Source organism: Rhinatrema bivittatum, chromosome 15, assembly GCF_901001135.1.
Source record: "Rhinatrema bivittatum chromosome 15, aRhiBiv1.1, whole genome shotgun sequence".
Classification (NCBI taxonomy): domain Eukaryota; kingdom Metazoa; phylum Chordata; class Amphibia; order Gymnophiona; family Rhinatrematidae; genus Rhinatrema; species Rhinatrema bivittatum.
In genome coordinates, this window is record NC_042629.1 from 32698178 (window position 1) to 32708611 (window position 10434).

Consider the following 10434-nt stretch of genomic DNA (forward strand, 5'->3'; position numbering starts at 1 on the left):
AAGTTTTCTTCTTCTTAGGGGCTAACAGCTTCATTAATACCTGAAGCAAGAAGTAAACAAAGGGGCAAGGCAGTGTGAAAACTCATGCAATGATTGCTAGGGAAAAAACAGCAGCGAATTTCTGGTTCTGTTCATTTACATTTATTAAAAAATTATTATATTTATTAAAATTTGTTAATTACTTAACACTTCTAGGCCTAAGCAATATACAACACAACATACATAATAAAAACAGACAATTAAAATATAATAACAATATGAATCAAATACGAACATGAATACTAAAATACAATTTAACATAAAATAATAAAACATGCCAAAGGACAATAGGTGTGAGGTGGGGGTGAGAACTCTCCCTAGGAGCCAGGTTAACTGAGCTTCACGCTTACCATACATTCATGTGAGCCTTTCTGAATTGGAAAAGCCAGCAAGGGTTTAGTTGCAATCAGGCTTTTGTCTTGTATATTTTTTGTTTTATTTAAAAGTCTACATGCTGCACAGTCCCTGCAAATAGAAGAAAATAAATCATCTTCCTTACTTTGCCCACTGAACTTGGTTGGTAGAAACATTCTTTGGCCTCCTCTACCGTCACCAGTAAACCGAAAATGAAGATTTCGCAAAGGGCAGCTGCTGGTTTTGATACAGCAGCATTATGTAATGCTGTTAGATAACTAGTGAGTACAGATACCAAAAGAATGTGGGAACATAAGAATACAGAGAGGCATTTAGGTGGGTAAAGCAGGGCTGTACCCATATAATTGTGCATTTGACATTTGTCCCACCTGTATGTTCACACATTCGTATGTATATATTGATTATACGCATAAATGCACAAACAAATATTTGGAGAAGTGTTCCAGGAGGTGGAGCCTGCATGTACATATGTGGTCCAGGTCTCAATGCTGGTCTATAAATCATAAGAACATAAGAAATTTCCACACTGGGTCAGAACAAGAGTCCATCAAGCCCAGCATCCTGGCCAAACCAGGTTACAAGAACCTGGCAAGTATCCAAACAGTAAGAAGATCCCATGCTACTGATGCTAGTAATAGCAGAAGCCATTCCCTAAGTCAACTTGATTAATAGCAGCTAATTGACTTCTCCAACAAGAACTTATCCAAACCTTCTTTAAACCCAGCTTCACTAACTGCACTAACCACATCCTCTGGCAACAAATTCCAGAGCTTAATTGTGCGTTGAATGAAAAAGAATTTTCTTCGGTTAGTCTTAAATGTGCTACTTGCTAACTTCATGGAGTTCCCCCCTAGTCCTTCTATTATCCAAAAGTGTAAATAACCAATTCAAATGTACTCGTTCAAAACTTCTCATGATTTTAAAGACCTCTATCATAGTCCTCCCCTCAGCCATCTCTTCTCCAAGCTGAATAACCCTAACCTCTTCAGCCTTTCCTTATAGGGGAGCTGTTCCATCCCCTTTTTCATTTTGGTCACCCTTCTTTGTACCTTCTCAAGTGCAACTATATCTTTTTTGAGATGTGGTGACCAGAACTGTACAATACTCAAAATGTGGTCTCACTAAGGAGTTCATAAGAAGAAGAACATGCAATACTGGGTCAGACCAAGGGTCCATCAAGCCCAGCATCCTGTTTCCAACAGTGGCCAATCCAGTCCATAAGAACCTGGCAAGTACCTAAAAACTAAGTCTATACATTGCTGCTGTTGCTAGTAATAGCAGTGGCTATTTTCTAAGTCAACTTAATTAATAGCAGCTAATGGACTTCTCCTCCAAGAACTTTTCCAATCCTTTTTTAAACACAGCTACACTAACTGCACTAACCACATCCTCTGGCAACAAATTCCTGAGTTTAATTGTGCATTGAGTGAAAAAGAACTTTCTCCGATTAGTCTTAAATGTGCCACATGCTAACTTCATGGAGTGCCCCCTAGACTTTCTATTATCCGAAAGACTAAATAACTGATCACATTAACCCGTACTAGACCTCTCATGATTTTAAACACCTCTATCATATCCCCACTCAGCCATCTCTTCTCCAAGCTGAAAAGTCCTAACCTCTTTAGTCTTTCCTCATAGGGGAGTTGTTCCATTCCCTTTATCATTTTGATCGCCCTTCTCTGTACCTTCTCCATCGCAACTATATCTTTTTTGAGATGCGGCGACCAGAATTGTACACAGTATTCAAGGTGTGGTCTCACCATGGAGGGATACAGAGGCATTATGACATTTTCCATTTTATTCACCACTCCCTTTCTAATAATTCCAAACAATCTGTTTGCTTTTTTGACTGCAGAAGCACACTTAACCGATGATTTCAATGTGTTATCCACTATGACGCCTAGATCTCTTTCTTGGGTGGTAGCTCCTAATATAGAACCTGACATTGTGTAACTATAGCATGGATTATTTTCCCCTATATGCATCACCTTGCACTTATCCACATTAAATTTCATCTGCCATTTGGATGCCCAATTTTCCAGTCTCAGAATGTCTTCCTGCAATTTATTGCAATCTGCTTGTTATTTAACTACTCTGAACAATTTTGTATCATCTGCAAATTTGATTACCCCACTTGTCGTATTTCTTTCCAGATCATTTATAAATATATTGAAAGGTAGGGTCCTAATGCAGATCCCTGAGGCACTCCACTTCCCACTCCCTTCCACTGAGAAAATTGTCCATTTAATCCTACTCTCTGTTTCCTGTCTTTTAACCAGTTTGTAATCCACGAAAGGACATTGCCACGTATCCCATGACTTTTTACTTTTCCTAGAAGCCTCTCATGAGGAAATTATCAGTAGCCTATGGGTACATGATCAATCAAACTGATTGACAGGTGAGATAAGGATGACAGCAGCCAATCAGCAGTCACTTCCGGTCTAAGCCCCACCCATACCCCGCCCACTTCCCATGGAAGTGAATGGGGGTATAGCCATGCCCCTTCTGCCTCCTCCCGCCCTTGACTACGCCCATCCTGGCCCCAGGCCATGCCCCTTCTGCCCCTGGCCCTGCCCTTATCGCCACCCCAGACCCTGCCCATGCTCCTCCCCCAATAGAAGTGAATGGGGAGCCCCTCCCATGCCCCACCTTCAAACCATCCCCTATGATGTCACGGGTGGCCCCACCCACACCCCACCCCAATCCACACTCCCTGTGACATGGGTATGACATCGCCGGACGTCCACCCCCTCACCACCCCCCAAAAACACGACCCTTAAAACATCATGAGACAGGGGCTTGTTGCTTTTTTAATGATGCCAGAATTAATGGACTCTGGCTGTTTTTTTATGATCTCACCAGAAGTACAATACAAAATCCCCAAAATATGCACTCCTAGAGCATCCTGATGCCTTTTAATGATGACGGAGCAGGAAGTATGCTTTTAAGATGCACCCCTAGAACATCCTTACATCTTTTAATGATGACAGAGCAGGAAGTATGCTATTTTCTAGCCCCATTGTTTTTTAAAAAATTACAAGCTGTTAGGTGGCAGGAAAACTGTGGCTCATTCTGTAGCAAGGATTTGGTTTTTAAACAAGTGATTGCTTGGAACTACATGTGGTTAACTGCATGAACTGCAGGCAATATATTTTTTCACACAGGCACGATCAAACTTGCAAGACAGGTTTTTGCAAGCCCAGGTAGTATAATGGGTTCGCTGTCACTCAAACCCCCAAGCCAAACCCCCAATGATGTCACCAGAAGTCCACCCCTCCCCTCCAACCCCTCACTGTAGATAGGCATGCCCCAATAAAAGTTACCAGTGAGGTGGCAGGAAGCTGTGATGGGGTACTTTCCAGAACCCCAACGATGTAACAGCCTCAAACTGTTACATCGATGTAACAGTTTGAGGCTGTTACATCGATGGTGTAGGCCTGTATTGTTCTGTGAAAACTGTGATTATAACTGTTCACAAAAGCCTGAAGCACATCTTCATATCGAAAAGTATTACGCGCTGTAAAGTATCGCCACATTTTGGATTTTAAAGTCCTGTTAAATCTCTCCACCACCGCTGCCTTAACATCGTTGTTGGTCACAAAATGATGAATGCCTCTGTATTTTAACAAACTCTTCACAGAGCTATTTAAAAACTCTTTACCTCTGTCTATTTGTATTTTGTTGGGAACATGGCCACCTTTAAATATATTTTCAAATGCCTCGGCCACTTCACGACCTGTTTTTGTTTTTAGGCTCACAGCCCATGCGTATTTTGACAAAACATCTATCACCGTCAAAATGTATTTGTAGCCTCTGGTATAACCAAACAAGGTGATCAGGTCAACCAGATCTGCTTGCCATTGCACATCCATATCAGACACTATGGTTTATTTCTTTTAAATCGTACTCTAGCAGGCTTGTGTAAAGAATAAGCATCTTGCTTTGTAAGCCAATCAATCACCTGTTTCTTGGTCTCAGCAGGCATACATGTTTTAGCCATCTGAAAAAGAGGCGTTATACCTGCAAAGCTACCTATAGAGCCTGAGTCATAATATTTTTTTTTAAGATCCAATGGTGCATTCTTGTTTTTTATATGGCTGTAAATCAAGGGTTCACATCCCGAAGCAGAACAATTATAAGGCGTGCTGCATTTTACATAGAGCTATATATGGTCAAAAAACAGATTGGCTGAATTTTTTAATTCGGCTTCACACCCCACAAAGATCATTAAGATCAGCTAATAAAGGACTATTGCAAATCCCGTCAGTAAATTCAGCCCACCTCATACTAGTACAAGATAGGTCAATCTCTATTGCTGGTCCCTGTATTTGGAACACAATGCTCGCTGAATTACAACTGGAATCAGAGTTTAAAGCTTTCAAGAAAGCATTGAAGACATGGCTCTTCGTACAGGCCTATGCAGACCATTTAGAGGAAAGAAGTAGCTAGAATGAAAAAGCGATTATTATTATGTTTTTCTTTTACCCATCCTTTTATTAATAATTTTATTTTATATTGAATATGTAACTGTATTTTAACCTCCATAATTATAGTTGTTTTTTATGATTTTATGATGTTATGATTCTATGATATAGACCGTTGTGATGTTTCTTGCGAATGACGGTATACAAAATTTTTAAATAAAATAAATAAATAATCCTAAATAAAAACAATCTCTCTCTTGAGGGTTTTTTTGAAAAACAAACCAAACGTCTGTAGTCTATATTTTAAAAAGCCTTTTTTTATTTGAAAAATAATTACACATTCAACCATCTGTTTGTGTCAAGTACTTTGTCTTTTACAGGGAAGGGGGTCTTTGCACTTTACAGTCTTTGTGTACATTTCAGCATTTGCCGCAGAAAGATTTTCCTTGAGTTGTACCAGCAGATCCCTGTTGGCTGGATTACCCATGACGGTGGAGGGCATGTTTAGTTCTGCCAGGGTTTGCATGAACTCCCCCTAACCTTTGGGTATCCTCCAATGTGAAAGAGCACGGGTCTGTGCAGCTCCACGAACCAGGTCTAATAGGTTAGAGCCACTTACATGGTTTCCTTTGTATACAAAAGTCCCATTACTCTCCCAGGGTGAAATGTCTTTATTCTTTGACAGTTTATTGAGCAGTACTTCTGCATTTTTTCTATAGCGCATGCTGATGCTATTTAACACTTCCTGCAGGATGGGGTCTGGAGGGCTATTGTACTCTAGAAATACAGAGGTTGCTGTATCATAATGTAGGGGTAGAAACAGATTTATTCTTTCTTTTTCCATTTCTCCATGTCTGTTAAGCACCAGATAGCGCTGTAGCACTTCTGAATAGCATTTGGCTTTCTCATATTCAGACATACCAGAACTTTGAAGTATACCTTTCATTTCTTCATCGAGTCTTTGAGCAGCTGTGGTTCTAATATTTTCCTCATGAACTGAAGGGCTTCTCAAAAGATCAAGTTTTGACTAGCCACTAAATACATTTTTTCTGTGTACTGCATTAGTGTTTAGCTCAAAAGGCCCATGATGAGTGGTAATGCAAAGCCTAGCAAAGGCCCAATAAACCTCCCCGACTGCTTCACCAGTTTCCTTTTTTTTTTTAAGAGTTATTCTTTTATTACCCAGAATCCTTATGGCTTGACGTTTCCTTTTCAAGATGTTTATTTGCTGTTGTGATAAAGGAACATTACCTTTCAGAGTGTTTAATGCGATCTCTGCTATGGCCCCCACTAAATTGTTAGAAGTGGCCTTTAGGATAGCTTTTCTCTGCTGCGGAGAGGCTTGAACTAAAAGTTTTAAAAGGGGTAGATTTTAAAAGCCCTGCACAGGCCGCCGGCGCGTGCAAAGCCCCGGGACGCGCATAAGTCCCGGGGCTTTGCTTGGGGGGCATGTCGGGGGCCATGTCGGAGGCAGCGCGGCATTTGGGGCATCTCCGGGGGCGTGTCCGGAGGCATGATGGCAGTCCGGGGGCAGGGCCAAGTGCTTCGGCACAGCGGCCTGTGCTGGGGCAAGGAGCCGATGACGCGCGCAAGTTACGCCTGCCAGAGACAGGCATAACTCAACGAAATAAATTAGGGGAGGGGGATTTAGTTAGGGCTGGGGGATGGGTTAGATAGGGGAAGGGAGGGAAAGGTGGAAAGGGGACAAAAAAAAAGTTCCCTTCGAGGCCACTCCAATTTCGGAGCAGCCTCGGAGGGAATGGAGGCAGGCTGTGCGGCTTGGCGCCCGCAGGCTGCCAATTTTGCGCAGCCTTGCACGCGCTGACCCCAGATTTTAAATGATATGCGCGGCTATGCGCGTATCTTTTAAATTCCGGCTTTTAAATTACTTTTTAAAAATCTGCCCCTAAGCGAGCAGACATGGTCTCTGGGACACACACAAAACAAATATGTGGGGGGAGAATATATATTCACTTCTTTTTATGGAGGGGCTGTGTTTTTTCACAATATACCATGGTCCATTCTGGTGGAAAGATGTTTGTCCTCAGTCTGTAATGCTCAGGGGTCGTAGTTTTTAAATCCACGATGAGATATCCATATGGCTTTCTGGTGGCATCCTCAAAGGCTTCTAAAAAGAAGCGTGACTTACCAGGGTACATCTGTCTGGCTAAAACAGCGATTTGCAACTTGTCTCTAGGATTCTTAAAAGCACCATATATTTGGTATTTAAGGCTATAGTTCTGCTTGTTTTGCCTTGACAGAAGACATTTTGTACAATCTATATAAATAAAAATGTAAATGTTCGTTTGTTCAAAATCTTAAATCTCCGAAAGTTCACTGATTGCTTTGAAATTTTGACACAACGTTGCATTCGAATACGCGCGTGTTTTTATATACCTATATTATATAGATGTCACACCTGTGACAGGTAAAAACATGCTTTTTTGGAAAAACAGCGCCATCTGTTGGACGTAAAAGCAACACACGCTATCTACAATATAAATGGGCTCTGACCGACGGACTGCAAATGCGCAGTAGAGAGCAGCTCTACCGCGCATGTGCGGACCATAGAGCTCTGCGCTACGTGCTGGGTGTCACAGAGGGGAGGAGGAAAGGGCAGACGAGTCGCCGCTCCGAGAAACAGCTCAGTCCGTTCCTCCGCCGCTGGGGAAGGAGGGAGGGAGTAGGGACTGCCGGACAGTTACACACAGGAGGAGGAAAGGGTAGAAGAGTCACCGAGCCAGTCCGTCCACCGCCGGGGAAAGGGGGGAGGGAGTCAGGACGGCCGGAGCAGAGCAAATGCAGAAACGTGTGCTTTCTCTTTTCTTTCTTTTCCATTGAACCAGACTGATCCACAGCAACGCGTGACCGGGTACAGCTAGTATATATAATACTCAGATTTCTGTGATGCATGTATTGTGTGAAGGCTTTCTCGATTCCATCACTTTTACAAGCAGAAGTCATCAAATAGTCTACAATAACCATATTTATTTTATTGATTGGAAACAGTTGATCATCATTAAAAGTATCAGGCAAAGAATCCATAAAGGTAATAAAAGGATATTTATACAACATTTCTTTATACAAAGGTTGCCAGCAACTATAACACCATACAATCTTATCAGGCATGTCAGTCAACACACGTCCAGCGTGATCTAGCAGGGTTTTAACAAAGAAGCTTTTGCCGTAAAGGGGGGTCGCTGGCACCCTCACAACTCACAAATATCATAGAATCTGTATCGTCGTACAGACAACGTTTTTGCAAACTGTCAAGCAGTTCTAAACGAGCATAAGCAGTTGTGAAACAGGCAATGAAGATGTTTGTATTACCTGACAATACGCCGCGGTCTTTTGAATACTTCCATGTCACACAGGCTGTTTCATCATCAATAAAATCGCATGATGAAACATCATATTTGGGTGAAAACAAATACTTATACAGATCGTCAGGATCTCTCACAACACTTGTAACAGGTAGGTTTGTTCTTTGGCCAAACTTCCCCCACAAACAGGCTGATACAGTACAGTGCGCTCCTGGACGCGCATTTTCCCTTACCCCTTATTCAGTAAGGGGCCGAAAACGCATGTCCAATCCGCCGAACCTAATAGCGCCCGCAACATGCAAATGCATGTTGATGGCCCTATTAGGTATTCCCATGCGATACAGAAAGTAAAATGTGCAGCCAAGCCGCACATTTTACTTTCAGAAATTAGCGCCTACCCAAAGGTAGGCGCTAATTTCCTCGGGCACCAGGAAAGTGCACAGAAAAGCAGTAAAAACTGCTTTTCTGTGCACCCTCTGACTTAATATCATGGCGATATTAAGTCGGAAGTCCCGAAACTTTCCAAAAGTAAAAAAAAAAAAGAAAAAAAAAATTGAAGTCAGCCGGCGGCTGTCGGGTCAAAAACCGGACACTCAATTTTGCTGGCGTCCAGTTTCCGAGCCCATGGCTGTCAGCGGGTTTGAGAACTGACGGCGGCAAAATTGAACATCGGCTGTCAAACCCGCTGACAGCCGCCACTCCGGCCCAAAAGGAGGTGCTAGGGACGCGCTAGTGTCCCTAGCGCCTCCTTTTGCCCATTTTTACTGCCGGGCCTCATCTAAATACAGAATCACGCACACAGGAGAATGGCCTGTGCATGTGCTGGGAGAGCGGACTTTACTGAATCGGCCTGAAAGAGTTTAAGAAAAGCTTGGCAATTTGGTGCTTTGCGGGGTTGATACTAACCTGTTCAGGCCTTAAAACTACACCTTCTTTTTTGTAAAAAATCAGATATATACATGTTTTGTTTTTCTACATCGGTACACCATTGAGGGTAACCAGAGGCCTCATGTTTTTGACGGAGATGCATTTTTATGTATTCAGAAAACAGACTGACAGATTTACATTCAAAGTGCCATATTTCACATATTTCAGCAACCACATACCCTTTTGCCCACCTCATTCATCTCCACAGTGCACCAAGTCCCTATGAGGGCTCTCTCCTCGTCTGTGTGGTTGCACATATCCTAGAGATGTGCTTCGTTTTTTTCTACCGGGTCGTTTTTCGGTTCGGATACTTCGTGGTACAATTCGGGTTTTCTCGTTTCGTTTTTTCGAAAAACGAAACGAGGAAACCCGAAACCGGGCCGAAAAACGAATCGGTAAACGAAGCTTAAAAAAACCCACCCCAAGCATTTAAAAACATTTAGAAGCATTTTCGTATATATATACAACCCCCCCCCATCCCGATCCCTCCCCAAGACTTACAAAGATCCCTGGTGGTCCAGCGGGGTCCCGGGTTCCATTTGCCCTCCGTGCCCGGTACTGCAAGCCGTGCGCCTCAAAATGGTGCCGAACTACCATGTCATAGGGGCTTTCGGCGCCATTGGTCAGCCCCTGTCACATGGCCATCGGCGCCATCTTGTGCTCCTATCATGTGACAGGAGCTGACCAATGGCGCCGAAAGCCTCTGTGACATAGTATGGGCAAAGGCTATCGGCGCCATTTTGGTTACTGGCAGCCAACAACGAAATCGCTCCCGGACCCCTGCTGGACCCCCAGGGATTATTGGCAAGCCTTGGGGGGGTCAGGAGCAACATTGCCTATAAGATGGAACCTTTCACTACACAACCCATGTCTTCTTATTGTGTTATATATGGTGTTATTTTACATTCTTCCTGCATGAGACTAAATACAAAATTGAATCTTTATGGGTAGAAATCCCTTGTATGTCAGGGAAGACTATAGTGATAGGAGTATACTACCGTCCACCTGGTCAAGATGGTGACACTGACAGTGAAATGCAAAGAGAAATTAGGGAAGCTAACCAAATTGGTAGTGCGGTAATAATGGGAGACTTCAATTACCCCAATATTGACTGGGTAAATGTATCATCGGGACACGCTAGAGAGATAACGTTCCTGGATGGAATAAATGACAGCTTTATGGCGCAATTGGTTCAGGAACCGACGAGAGAGGGAGCAATTTTAGATCTAATTCTCAGTGGAGCACAGGACTTGATGAGAGAGGTAACGGTGGTGGGGCCACTTGGCAATAGTGATCATAATATGATCAAATTTGATTTAATGACTGGAAGAGGAACAGTGTGCAAA